This window comes from Balaenoptera acutorostrata, chromosome 8 (genome assembly GCF_949987535.1).
Source record: "Balaenoptera acutorostrata chromosome 8, mBalAcu1.1, whole genome shotgun sequence".
NCBI classification, from domain to species: Eukaryota; Metazoa; Chordata; class Mammalia; order Artiodactyla; family Balaenopteridae; genus Balaenoptera; species Balaenoptera acutorostrata.
The window spans coordinates 109,129,151-109,143,671 of NC_080071.1; positions in this window are offsets into that span (position 1 = coordinate 109,129,151).

Below are 14,521 nucleotides of genomic sequence, written 5' to 3' on the forward strand. Positions count from 1 at the left end.
TTTGGTGACAACACTAATGTCCACCACATTAACTGATATAAACTCTAGGAACAGGGAGTTGTATGGCCTTGGATCAACAATGTAACTTCTTTAAACCTTGGTTTCCTCATTTGCAAATTTAATTTTTTGAACGTTTTCTCCTTCTCCAACTGTTGTGAAGATACAATGAGTAATAAAGATGAAGGTATCTTTGAAAGCATAATGAAGCCTAATTGTGTGGGTAGTTGAGGGGTATTCATGCCTTCTCAGCAAAGATCACAGGCTAGTTCCTGCAACTCTGCTTTACACATATAACTTTCTCATCTTCACCATGTGTCTGCAACCAGACCACCTGGTAGTGAAGACATTGGCTGTTTTCTGTTTTCAGGATAGAATAGAGAAAGAATGTTTGTTTTAGAGGTGGAGGTTGAGGATGTTGGAGGAACTGGAATGAGTTTGGGGGCAAGTTTCCTCATGGCACTTCTAGGAGGCTGTTTTAGTTAGCTCAGGCTGCCATAACAAAAATGCCACAGACTGGCTGGCATAAACAACAGAAACTTATTTCCTCACAGTTTGGGAGGCTGGAAGTCCAAGATCAAGGTGTCAGCAGGGTTGGTTTCTCCCGGGGCCTCTCTCCTTGACTTATAGAAGGCCATCTCCCCCTGTGTCTTCATAGGGTCTTCCTTCTGTATGTGTCTGGGGCTAATTTCCTCTTCTTATAAGGACATGTTGGATTTAGGGCCCACAATATCGGCCTCGTTTTAACTTAATTACCTCTTCAAATACAGTCACATTCTGAAGTACTGGGAGTTAGGGCTTCCACATATGAATTTTGAGGGAACAAAATTCAGCCCATAACAGAGGCCTTTCTTTTCCTCCCAATGAGAAGGGGAAAACCACAGGAGAAACACATACTAATTTCCACTACAAGTAAGAGGAAAAGGAGAAGATAAAGGAGTAAGACAGAGAAGGAAGAGGAGGAAGAGAAGGAAGAAGAAGAGAAACAGAGAGAACTTGAAAACCTTCCAAGCAAGGGCTGGAAGAGCCCCGGGATGAGAGGGATGCAGGTGTAGAGCTGTCTGCAAAGGGATCGGTGTGTGGGCATCACCCAGCTCTGAGCGTCTACCCCCTGGACATCAGGCAAGTCTGCAGAGGACAACAGACATGAGGGGCAAGGAGAGCCAGCTCAAGCCACTTCTAGCCAGTGAAATGTTGCCAACTTGCTGTGTGCAGAGGGATTGGTGGTCTAAATGAAGCCCAGTGCTGTGGAGTTTACTTACAGATATAGTTGTATAAGATATTCATAATTAATTTTGTAGGTTTAAATGCTTATGAAAGTTTATTTATCATCTTAACCAGAATCTCTGCATTAAGGGCATTTTAAACAGAATCCTAATTTAGGGAACTCAGCAAGACATGAGTCATAGCTAACATATTGAAATCTGGGTGAATTCTGCCCTTCACCTAGGCTCTTACGGCCAGGAAATATTGGGCAAAGAAAAGAGGTTATAGGAAAGGAACCATGCAAATATAAAATATGAATGTCCTGATAGCCTTTGCTTTGTAATCCCTGTTATGGACTCAATTCCAAGACCTAAAAGATAGGACAGTGGGCAGCCAAAGGAATCAATTCAGAACAGTGCAGTGGGAGTGGCCATCATTTCAGCCGCACTCAGGCACTGCTGAAGGACCCCCTAGGCAGACAAAGCACAGGTTTAGGCAAAAACAATGTAAGTCAAAGAATTCTTTTGAAAGCATTTGATTTTCAATCTTTGGCCCCCAAATAATTCAAGTAGCCATCAAGGAGAAAGAGGGATTTATTGAAATTTCTTGCAGTTATTTTACAGTTTAGTTTGGGTGTAGGGGCATCTTAATCATCATTAAGTCTTAAATGAGGCGGGTGAGTCTATACATAACTCGTGAAGTGAAGAATCAGATGGGATCATTCAGTCAAATATTCAATTGTGCAAAACATCCAAATGATATAAGGACAAGTATTTCCTGTATGGTCCCAGCATTTCACTCTCTCTGAGTCACAAAGGGCAGCCTCAGCCTGACGTTGACTCACAAAGTACTTTGTCCAACTGCAGACACAAAGTGAGGATGAGGCGATTTTTATTGTTATTGTCATCATTAATCCTTTAATTAAGGTCTCCTTTATTCATGTCAATATCCTGCCCCTCTCTCCCCTCCCTCTCTTCTAAACCTCATTCGTCGGGCTGGTTTCTCCAAGCTCTCCCAGCTCAAATTTTAATTAAAGTGAGTCACAAGCCTTGAATCTCTAATGAGCCCCTCATCCAGATTCCATTAGAAGTCAGAGTTGCTGCACTCTCTGTGGTGTTGTTCATTAGCATGGTATTATTTTTTGAATACAGACGGCCCTTGTTCTGAGACTTTTTGCTTTATGTTGATATTCAGAGGTGAAACTGCCCCTTTCTCACATTTTGCATCGGCATCAGCGGCACATGCCACTGAAGATATCAAAATGAAACAAGCAAAAGATGTATGAGTGGAGACTACCTCATCCTCCATTTATCCTGCATCATTGGAGACTGGGGGGGGGTGGGAGGTTCCATATGGGTGGGCTTTTCAGATGACTGAGCCCTCTTCTCCTGGAAATCAAGACTTCTTTTGTTTTAGCCAGTTAATGTAAGTTTTCTAAAATGCAGCCTCTTCTTAGACAGAGGTCAATACTTTCTTGATGCTTCAGACCCGTCACTATGATGAGTGGTCAGCCAAGGTTTGGTACAGAGCATCCTGCAATCACACAGTAGGCTATAGCCCTGCTCTGGAAAGTTGAGCTTTCCATAAGCTGGGTTCCCAGGAAAGTCTGAAGGGGGGATGGATTACTAGCAAGGAGAGGGTGGGTTGCTGCATTTGCTCCATGTTCTTTTTATTTATATATTTTTTGTTTTTCTTTTCTTTTTTTTTAAAATAGATCTTTATTGGAGTATAATTGCTTCACAATACTGTGTTAGTTCTGTTGCACAACAAAGCAAATCAGCCATATGCATACACATATCTCCTCCCTCTTGAGCCTCCCTCCCATCCTCTCTATCCCACCCCTCTAGATCATCACAAAGCACTGAGCCAATCTCCCTATGCTATGCTGTTGCTTCCCACCAGCCAACTGTTTTACATTCGGTAGTGTATATATATTGATGCTACTGTCACTTCTCCCCAGGTTTGCCCTCCCACCCCATGTCCTCAAGTTCATTCTCTATGTCTGCCTCTTTATTCTGGCCCTGCAACTAGGTTCATCAGTACCTTTTTTTTTTTTTTTTTTTTTAGACTCCATATATATATGCATTACCATATGGTATTTGTTTTTCTCTTTCTGACTTACTTCACTCTGTTTGACAGACTCCAGGTCCATCCATCTCAGTGCAAATAACTCAGTTTCGTTTCTTTTTATGGCTGAGTAATATTCCATTGTATATATGTGCCACATCTTCTTTATCCATTCATCTGTAGGTGGATATTTAGGTTGGCTCCATGTCCTGGCTATTGTAAATAGTGTTGCAATGAACATTGTGGTACGTGTCTCTTTTTGAATTATAGTTTTCTCAGGGTATATGCCCAGTAGTGGGATTGCTGGGTCATATGGTAGTTCTATTTTTAGTTAAAGGAAACTCCATACTGTTTTCCATAGTGGTTGTACCAATTTACGTTCCCACTAACAGTGCAAGAGGGTTCCCTTTCCAACACACCCTTTCCAGCATTTATTGTTTCTAGTTTTTTTGATAATGGCCATCCTGACTGGCATGAGGTGATACCTCATAGTAGTTTTGATTTGCATTTCTCTAATAATTAGTGATGTTGAGCATCTTTTCATGTGCCTCTTGGCCATCTGTATGTCTTCCTTGGTGAGATGTCTATTTAGGTCTTCCACCCATTTTTTTATTGGAGTGCTTGTTTTTTTATATTGAACTCCATGAGCTGTTTGTATATTTTGGAGATTAATCCTCTGTCTGTTGTTTCATTTGCAAATATCTTCTCCCATTCTGAGGGTTGTCTTTTTGTCTTGTTTATGGTTTCCTTTGCTGTGCAAAAGCTTTTAAGTTTAATTAAGTCTCATTTGTTATTTTTGTTTTTATTTCTGTTACTCTAAGAAGTGGGTCAAAAAAGATCTTGCTGTGGTTTATGTCAAAGAGTGTTTTTCCTATGTTTTCCTCTAAGATTTTTATAGTGTCTGGTCTTACATTTAAGTCTTTAATCCATTTGGAGTTTATTTTTGTGTATGGTGTTAGGTAGTGTTCTAATTTCATTCTTTTACATGTAGCTGTCCAGTTTTCCCAGCACCACTTATTGAAGAGGCTGTCTTTTCTCCATTGTATGTTCTTGCCTCCTTTGTCATAAATTAGGTGACCATATGTGTGTGGGTTTATCTCTGGGCATTCTATCCTATACCATTGATCTATATTTCTGTGTTTGTGCCAATACCATACTGTCTTGATTACTGTAGCTTTGTTGTATAGTTTGAACTTGGGGAGCCTGACTCCTCGAACTCCACTTTTCTTTCTCAAGATTGCTTTGGCTATTCGGTGTCTTTTCTGTTTCCATATGAATTGTAAAATTTTTTGTTCTAGTTCTGTGAAGAATGCCATTGGTACTTTGATAGGGATTGCACTGAATATGTAGATTGCTTTGGGTAGTATAGTCATTTTCACAATATTGATTCTTGCAATCCAAGAACATGCTATATTTCTCCATTTGTTTATGTCTTTGATTTCTTTCATCAGTGTTTTATAGTTTTCTGAGTACAAGTCTTTCACCTCCTTAGGCAAGTTTATTCCTAGGTGTTTTATTCTTTTTGTCGCAATGGTAAATGGGAGTGTTTCCTTAATTTCTCTTTCTGATTTTTCATTATTGGTGTATAGGAATGCCAGAGATTTCTGTGCATTAATTTTGTATCATGCAACCTTACCAAATTCATTGATTGGTTCTAGTAGTTTTCTGGTGGCATCTTTAGGATTTTCTATGTATAGTATCATGTCATCGGCAAACAGTGACAGTTTTCGTTCTTCTTTTCCAATTTGTATTCCATTTATTTCTTTTTCTTCTCTGATTGCTGTGACTAAGACTTCCAAAACTATGTTGAATAAGAGTGGTGAGAGTGGGCATCCCTGTCTTGTTCCTGATCTTAGTGGAAATGCTTTCAGTTTTTCACCATTCAGTATGATGCTTGCTGTGGGTTTGTCGTATATGGCCTTTATTATGTTGAGGTAGGTTCCCTCTATGCCCACTTTCTGGAGAGTTTTTATCATAAATTGGTACCGAATTTTGTCAAAAGCTTTTTCTACATCTATTGAGATGATCAGATGGTTTTTATTCTTTAATTTGTTAATGTGGTGTATCACATTGATTGATTTGCATATATTGAAGAATCCTTGCATCCCTGGGATAAAACCCACTTGATCATGGTATATGATCCTTTTAATGTGCTGTTGGATTCTATTTGCTAGTATTTTGTTCAGGATTTTTGCATCTATGCTCATCAGTGATATTGGTCTATATTTTTCTTTCTTTTTTTAAAAATTTTTATTTATTTATTTATGGCTGTGTTGGGTCTTCGTTTCTGTACAAGAGCTTCCTCTAGTTGCGGCAAGTGGGGGCCACTCTTCATCGCAGTGCATGGGCCTCTCACTATCGCGGCCTCTCTTGTTGTGGAGCACAGGCTCCAGATGCGCAGGCTCAGTAATTGTGGCTCACGGGCCTAGTTGCTCCACGGCATGTGGGATCTTCCCAGACCAGGGCTCGAACCCGTGTCCCCTGCATTGGCAGGCAGATTCTCAACCACTGTGCCACCAGGGAAGCCCTATAATTTTCTTTTTTTGTGATATCTTTGTCTGGTTTTGGTATCAGGGTGATGGTGGCTTCATAGAATGAATTTGGGAGTGTTTCTATCTCTGCAATATTTTGGAAGAGTTTGAGAAGGATCAGTGTTAGCTCTTCTCTAAATGTTTAATAGAATTTGCTGGTGAAGCCATCTGGTCCTGGACTTTTGTGTTGGAAGATTTTTAATTACAGTTTCAATTTCATTACTTGTGATAGGTCTGTTTATATTTTCTAATTCTTCCTGGTTCAGTCTTGGAAAGTTGTACCTTTCCAAGAATTTGTCCATTTCTTCGTGGTTGTCCATTTTATTGGCATATAGTTGTTTGTAGTAGTCTCTTATAATCCTTTGTATTTCTGCAGTGTCACTTGTGATTTCTCCTTTTTCATTTCTAATTTTATTGATTTGCATCCTCTCCCTTTTTTTCTTGATGAGTCTGGCTAAGGGTTTATCAATTTTATTTATCTTCTCAAAGAACAACCTTTTAGTTTTATTGATCTTTGCTATGGTTTTCTTCATTTCTATTTCATTTATTTCTTCTCTCATCTTTAAGATTTCTTTCCTTCTACTGACTTTGGGTGTTCTTTGTTCTTCTTTCTCTAGTTGTTTTAAGTGTAGGGTTAGATTGTTTGTTTGTGATTTTTCTTGTTTCTTGAGGTGAGACTGAATTGCTATAAACTTCCCTCTTAGAACTGCTTTTGCTGTGTCCCATAGGTTTTAGGTTGTCGTGTTTTCATTGTCATTTTTTTCTAGGTATTTTTTATTTCTTCTTTGATTTCTTCAGTGATCTCTTGGTTATTTTGTACCGCACTGTTTAGCATCCATGTATTTGTGTTTTTTACAGTTTTTTCCTGTAACTGATTTCCAATCTCATAGCGTTGTGGTCAGAAAAGATGCTTGATACAATTTCAATTTTCTTAAATTTTCTGAGTCTTGATTTGTGACCCAAGATGTGATCTATCCTGGAGAACATTCCATGTGCACTTGAGAAGAAAGTGTATTCTGCCACTCTTGGATGGAATGTTCTATAAATATCAATTAGATCGATCTGGTCTATTGTGTCATTTAAAGCTTGTGTTTCCTTATTTATTTTTTGTTTGGATATCTGTTCATTGGTGTAAGTGGGGTGTTAAAGTCCCCTACTATTATTGTGTTACTGTCGATTTCTCCTTTCATGGTTGTTAGCATTTGCCTTATGTATTGAGGTGCTCCCATGTTGGGTGCGTAAACATTTATAATTGTTATATCTTCTTCTTGGATTGATCCTTTGATCATTATGTAGTGTCCCTCCTTATCTCTTATAAGAGTCTTTATTTTAAAGTCTATTTTATCTGATATGAGCATTGCTACTCCAGCTTCCTTTTGATTTCCATTTGCAAGGAATAACTTTTTCCATCCCTTCACTTTCAGTCTGTATGTGTCCCTAGGTCTGAAGTGGGTCTCCTGTAGACAGCATATATATGGATCTTGTTTTTGTATCCATTTAGCCAGTCTGTGTCCTTTGGTTGGGGCATTTAATCCATTTACATTTAAGATAGTTATCGATATGTATGTTTCTATTACCATTTTCTTAATTGTTTTGGGTTTGTTTTTGTAGGTCTTTTTCTTCTCTTGTTTTTCCCACCTAGAGAAGTTTCTTTAGCATTTGTTGTAAAGCTGGTTTGGCAATGCTGAATTCTCTTAGCTTTTGGCTTGTCTGAAATGCTTTTGACTTCTCCATTGAATCTGAATGGGATCCTTGCTGGGCAGAGTAATCTTTGTTGTAGGTTTCTCTCTTTCATCACTTTAATTATATCCTGCCAGTCCCTTCTGGTCTGCAGAGTTTCCACTGAAAAATCAGCTGATAACCTTATGGGGATTCCTTTATATGTTATTTTTTGTTTTTCCCTTGCAGCTTTCAATAATTTTTCTTTGAATTTAATTTTTGTTAGTTTGATTAATATGTGTCTTGGTGTATTTTTCCTAGGGTTTATCTTGTTTGGGACTCTCTGTGCTTCCTGGACTTGGGTGACTATTTCCTTTCCCATGTTGGGAAGTTTTCAACTATAATCTTTTCAAATGTTTTCTCAGACCCTTTCTTTTTCTCTTCTTCTTCTGGGAGCCCTATAATTTGAATGTTGGTGCATTTAGTGTTGTCCCAGAGGTCTCTGAGATTGTCTTCAATTCTTTTCATTCTTTATTCTTTTTTTTTTTCAAGAATCTTTTTAATTTATTTATTTTTATTTATGGCTGTGTTGGATCTTCGTTTCTGTGCGAAGGCCTTCTCTAGTTGCGGCAAGTGGGGGCCACTCCTCATGGCGGTGTGCAGGCCCCTCACTATCGTGACCTCTCCCGCTGTGGAGCACAGGCTCCAGACACGCAGGCTCAGCAATTGTGGCTCACGGGCCCAGCCGCTCAGCGGCATGTGGGATCCTCCCAGACCAGGGCCTGAACCTGTGTCCCCTGCATTGGCAGGCAGACTCTCAACCACTGCGCCACCAGGGAAGCCCTCATTCTTTATTCTTTATTTGGGTCCTCAGCAGATATTTCTACCATTTTGTCTTCCAGCTCACTTATTCATTCCTCTGCCTCAGTTATTCTGTTATTGATTCCTTCTAGTGTATTTTTCATTTCAGTTATTGTGTTATTCATCTCTGTTTGTTTGTTCTTCTAGATCTTTATTGAACATTTCTTGTAGTTTCTCAATCCATGCCTCCATTCTATTTCTGAGATTCTGGATCATCTTTACTATCATTACTCTGAATTCTTTTTCAGGTCCTTTGCTTATTTCCTTGTCATTTATTTGGTCTTATAGGTTTTTACCTTGCTCCTTCATCTGTGACATATCTTTTTGCTGTCTCATTTTTGGTTTTTTTGTGTGTGTGTGAGTGGGATTGTGTTCCTGTCTCACTGGTTGTTTGGCTTAAGGTTTCCAACACTGGAGTTTGTAGGCTATTGGGTAGAGCTGGGTCTTGGTGCTGAGATAAGGAACTCCATGAGACCTCACTCCGATGAATATTCCCTGGAGTCTGAGGTTCTCTGTTAGTCCAGGGGTTCAGACTCATAGTTCCCACTGCAGGAGCTTCAGCCCGACCCTGGGCTCGTGAACCAAGATCCCGCAAGCCGTATGGGGCAACAACAAAAAAAGAGAACAATAACAAAGTAAAAAATAAAATTAGACTAGGAAAATAACAGATATTTTAGAAAGAATATAAAAATAAAAATATAGATGAATCAACAACTGGAAGGTACATCAGTACCACAATAGTAAAAAAGAGGTAAAAGAAAAAAAGGGGGGGAGGCCTTGGCTGTGGAGGGCGGGGTCTAAGCAAGGGTGAGGTTTGGGTGGTGGGTGGGGCCTATGCTCAAGACCCACAGGGCTGGAAAAGGCCTTGGGGGCTGTGGGGGTGGGGCTTAGGCTCAAGGAACAGAAGGGGCCCAGGTGTGCCTCCCACCCCTGGTCTCAGAGGGCAGGGGACCTCACCTGGGAGCCCAGCAGTCTCCCCAGCCTGAGTGGGACAGGTGATTGCTCTCCACTCCTCTCCCGCTCTTCCTGGAGAGTCCCTCCCACCTGCCTCTCCTTATGTCCCCGTCCTCAGGGGCACGATCCTGTCTAGCCTCCACTTCTCCTCCCCCCTCAGTGCCCCTACATCTTACCAGTTCACTCTGGGGTTCCTCCCATCTCCTGGGGCGTCAAAGTCACCCACCAGCAGCTGGCAGGTGCCCTAGTTGTTGGGAGACGCTAACTCTGCATTTTCCCACACTGTCATCCTGACTCCATCCATGTTCTTTTTAGAATGTGAGAACTGGAGAGAATTTCAGCAGTCATCTAGTCCAATGCTATAAGCTTACAGATTAGGAAAGGCAGGAAGATGTTTGCCCAAGGTCACAATGGAGTTGTAATCAACGTGGGCACTGACATAGTTCTGATCCAGAGCCTGGGCTTTTCCTGATCCAGAGCAGGTAGGACACCGCACATGCATTGTCCACCATATGCAGTCTCCTTGCCAGTCCTTTTTTCTGAAAAGGTACAAGGAAATGGGTCATCACCTGGGGTCTGCAGCAACAAGACAGGTGACTGGACCAGATGATCACTGTCACTGGAGGAGAATCACATTCTTGGTTCCCTTGTCTAAGGACAAGTTTCCTCGTCTCCAGTTCCTCTCCACACACTCACCCCTATGATTATTAGTTAATAGTTACATATTTGTTCTTCACAGAGTCCTTTAATCCAAGTTCATTTACATTTTTTTAGCTTTTTATAATACAAACGGTCAAGCATGGAAATGAAAAAAATAGTGTAATGAATGCCCGTGCACCATCACTCATGACCAACCTTCTTCTGTGTACTTCCCGACACATTTCCCAGTCCAGACATCACATTGCTTCATCTGAAAATATTTCAATAAGTATCTCTAACATTCCACTATTGTTACTTTTGCTTCGTTTCCTGACAATAATTTCTTCTTTTAAGATAAATATAGTAATCTTTTTATCTGCTTTCTTTTTCCCTTTTTCTAGTTTTGTGAGTTAGTCTTCAATTTATTTTCATGTTTTCATTTTTATCAATAGAGATATGTAATGGTGTAAATTTCCTTCTGATAACTGCTTTACCTGGTTCTATAGAATCTGATATGTATATGGCATTTTCATTATCATTATTTTAAAGAAATTCTATAATTTTGTACTTCTTCTTTGACTCAAAAATTATTTAAGGGCAAGTTGTTTTTCCTTTTAGATTTCCAAGTGTAAAGGCCTTTGTGTGTTATAAATTTCTAGTTTTATTGCATTATGATCAAAGAATGTTGTTTTTATATAGTTTCTGTTTCTTGTAATATATTGAGGTTTTCTTTGAGTCCCAATACATGGTCAATTACTGTGAAGGTTACATGTGTACTCTCTATTATTGGGCTTCAGAGTTTGATATCTATCTTTAGATTCATCTCATTTATTATGTTATATAACTCTTCTATGTCCTTACCAATTTTTTTCCATTTGATCTTTCTCATACTGAGAGTGATATATTAAAGTCCTCATGGTATTATGTGTATATCTACTTTTCCCCTTATCTCCAGGGGCTTCTGCTTTGTAAACACTGCTGACGTGTAATTGGGTATCAGCATTAGGAATGGTAGACTTTAGCATAATAAAGACTTCTTCTGTGTTTTTTTTACAGCATTGTGGTATAAGTTCTATTTTATTAGGTATCAAATTGCAATTCTTAATTTCTTTTAATTTGCAGTTGCCTGTTTTATCTTTGTCTGAACTATTATTTTTAACCTTTCTCAATCTCTTTGTTTTAAGTATCTCTTTTTATAAAGCATGGCATTGGATTTTGCTTTATTAGCCCATCTGAAATTTTATGATCCATATATTGGGCCTCCACTCTGTTCCATTGACTGTGTATTTTTAAAGAGTTGTTTTTACTATGTGGCTTTTTTTATTTGCCCTGTTTTGTTAGTATATCTTTTTGTTTTTAGGAAGGTTTGCATTTTTGTTCTGATGATTACTATATCTGACTATCTTTATATAATACTGTTAGTTGCCCTCTCCTTTTTTAAAAGAAAAAATCACTTCTTGGCTATTGGTTACCTCCTATAAATAATACTGAAATTGGCTAGTTAAGTTTCTTTCCCTTCTTTTCTCTATCCCCCAGCATGGATCTAAGGGATCTCTGTACTCAGTTAATAACTCTAAGACAATTAGTAGGTTTATTTTATTTTCACACATTCTTCCCATCCTTTCTTTTAATAATTGTATTGTATTTACATTGTTAGCACATATAGTCATTACATACTGTACTATTTCTCTCATAAGCATCATTTATTTTAGAACCACAGTAAACATATATTTAATATTTTACATATTAAACATATATTGAATATTTACCACCAGTCCTTGCACTGATGTCTTTCCAGTCAAATGTTTTGGTTATTTGTAGTTGTTTTGTAATACATTCCTGAGAAATGGACCATGAGAGTAATATTGTCTCTGTTCCTACGTGGTAAAAACAATTAGCTCTGCCCTTTTACTCAAAGGATGGTTTAGCTGAATACAGAAATCCAGTGTTGATGTTGAAAAGTCTGATCACAATCTGATTTTCTTTTCCTTATAGATGATGGCATTATATTGTTGTCTGGGTTCCCATTGGATTTTTTCCCAATAAAGTCCAATCATTTTACTAGACTATGTCTCAGTGTTGTCATTGTGGTTCAGTTTTCCTAGATGTGTGCTGTGTCCTTTCAATATGTTTCAAAATTTTTGTTTTTCTAATTCAAGAATATTCTTTATTTTACAGATTATAGTATTTGTTCTTTTCCAGTGCTTTGGTCCTCTTTGTGATCTCCTCTTACACATAGGTTGGATCTTCTTTCCACATCTTCTATAGCTATAATTTTTTCCTTGAATACTCTTTAAAAATCTCTTCCTTTGTTTCTTCTTGATATTTAAAATTTTCTGCTTTCCATCTTCTATATGTCTTAAGGCACTATCTACTGTCATTCGTCACTCTTGTGTTCATTTTAGTTCAGTTTTCATTTATAATTCTTTTCCTTTAGTGCTAACTCTTTTCTGAATGTTAACCTGTCTTTTCAAATCTTCCTTTTATCTATGACCTCATTTCTGAGCTTTCCCAATTCATGTTTATGTGGTCCTTTCCATCATTTTTAAAATGACTTTAGCTCAGTTGGAACATTAGGGTACAATTTCACATGGTTTGTGGGCATGTTGTTTTAGCCTGTTTTCATCATTTTTGTAGGGACATTATTCTATTCCTTTTTTCCATCTTCTTATATTGATTTTGTTTATATTCTTTGGAAATCTTTTTCTGTTGTTCATTTTTAAGGGAAATGACATTTCTAGTACTTTTAGAAGTGTGAGTGGCCAGCTTTTCACAGCTCTGGCTTCCTTCCTATGTTGTTTTTATGAAGCAATCAAAAACGTAGTTTCTACTTTGTGATATCTGCCTCCTCTACTTCCCTCCCCTTGGATCTTTTCTTTCCCATGCCTTTATTGTCCCTGTCTTGCTCAGTTTCAACTCCACCCTCAGCAGTTTCTTCTCAGGGTAGGGCTCTCTCTTGAAAGTCATTTTGTATTTGCTTTTCATGAGATAACAGGGCCCATATTACTCCAGTACTTTCAGACCTCCTGAGGTCTCTGCACTCATTCATATACTGGATTCTGCAGAACCCCTTCCAGTTGAAGCTGCTATTCTCAGGTTGGTCCACTGTGTTTTCCAGTGGTGATTCTGGAGTTCTGTTTGTAGGGCCATCAGAGGTCCCCTGTCTTCATTCTGCATAAATGCTGATATAAGCCAGGCCTTGTAGCTGTCAGTGACTCATCTCTCCCCCACTCATATTTTCAAGTTTATAAGCATATCTTTTCACTCAGTTTTGTTGTAGATATGTCCATGGGTTTTTAATTTTTCTACCCTGGTCTTTGTATATACCTTAATGGGGGACTTTTACATAAATTTTAACACTATGCTGCTGCAACTATCTTACCAGAATCCATCCCAAGTCACTTTGATCGTGGCTGTGTGGCTGGTGTTTGATCATTGATTTCTTGAAGATAGGGAGACTGATAATCTGTGTCCTAGAGCAAGGACACAGAGTTCCATATGTGGATAGGTTTACATTTTTGTTAATAAATTATAACAGTAATACACAGACATTCCCCAAATTTGGAAACTACATAATAGTATATAAGAAGAAATTAATATTGCCAGTTATACTACCACCATAGAAACACCCACTGTTAACAACCTGGTGTTTTCTCTTCTAGTCTTTTACCCAAGCAAACTTTTAAAAATATGTGTTTTAATTGAGATCATAGTATACACTGAAATCTCTTTGTCACAATTACCAGAGACTCAATTTACCTTAGGGAAGAGGGAGATTATAGTTATTTCCAAACTGATAATAGAAATTTAATGGAGTGCTACCAGGAACTGTGGCTACTTAGGAATTGGTGATTCCCATGATTTCTCTCCTGGGCCATATGCGCTTCCGTCTAGCTTCTCCATGTCTCCCATGTCTGCTCTATTATAATTCAGATTGTCTGTGATAGACCTTGACTTCTTTCTACATTACAGTCTTTCAGCCTTAGCTCCTACTGATAATGGATCCATTTTCTGGACATTTCTTAGTCCAGATTCCTCAGAGAGAGGATCAGATTGTCCCAGATTATCTCTTCATGTTTAAGAGGCCCATCTTAAACAACCAATGGATCAAAGAAGAAATCACAAAGGAAATTGGAAAATATCTTGAGACAAATGAAAATAAAAACAAAATAAAACTTATGGGGTGCAGCAAAAGTAGTGCTAAGAGGAAAACTTATATCTATAGACACTTACATTAAAAAAGAAGAATTCAATAGAGACACAGACGTAGAGAACAAATGTATGGACACCAAGGGGCGAAAGGGGGTTGGGATGAATGGGGAGATTGGGATTGACATATATACACTAATATGTATAAAATAGATAACTAATGAGAACCTGCTGTGTAGCACAGGGAACTATACTTCACTTCGCTGTACAGTAGAAACTAACACAACATTGTAAAACAACTACACCCCAATAAAAAAAAAAGAATTCAAGTCAACTGCCTAACTTTATACCTTTAGGGAACTAGAAAAAGAAGAACAAATTAAACCTAAAGCTAGAAAAAGGAGAAAAATAATAAAGATTAGAGCAGAGATAAATTAAATGCAGAATACAAAAGCAAT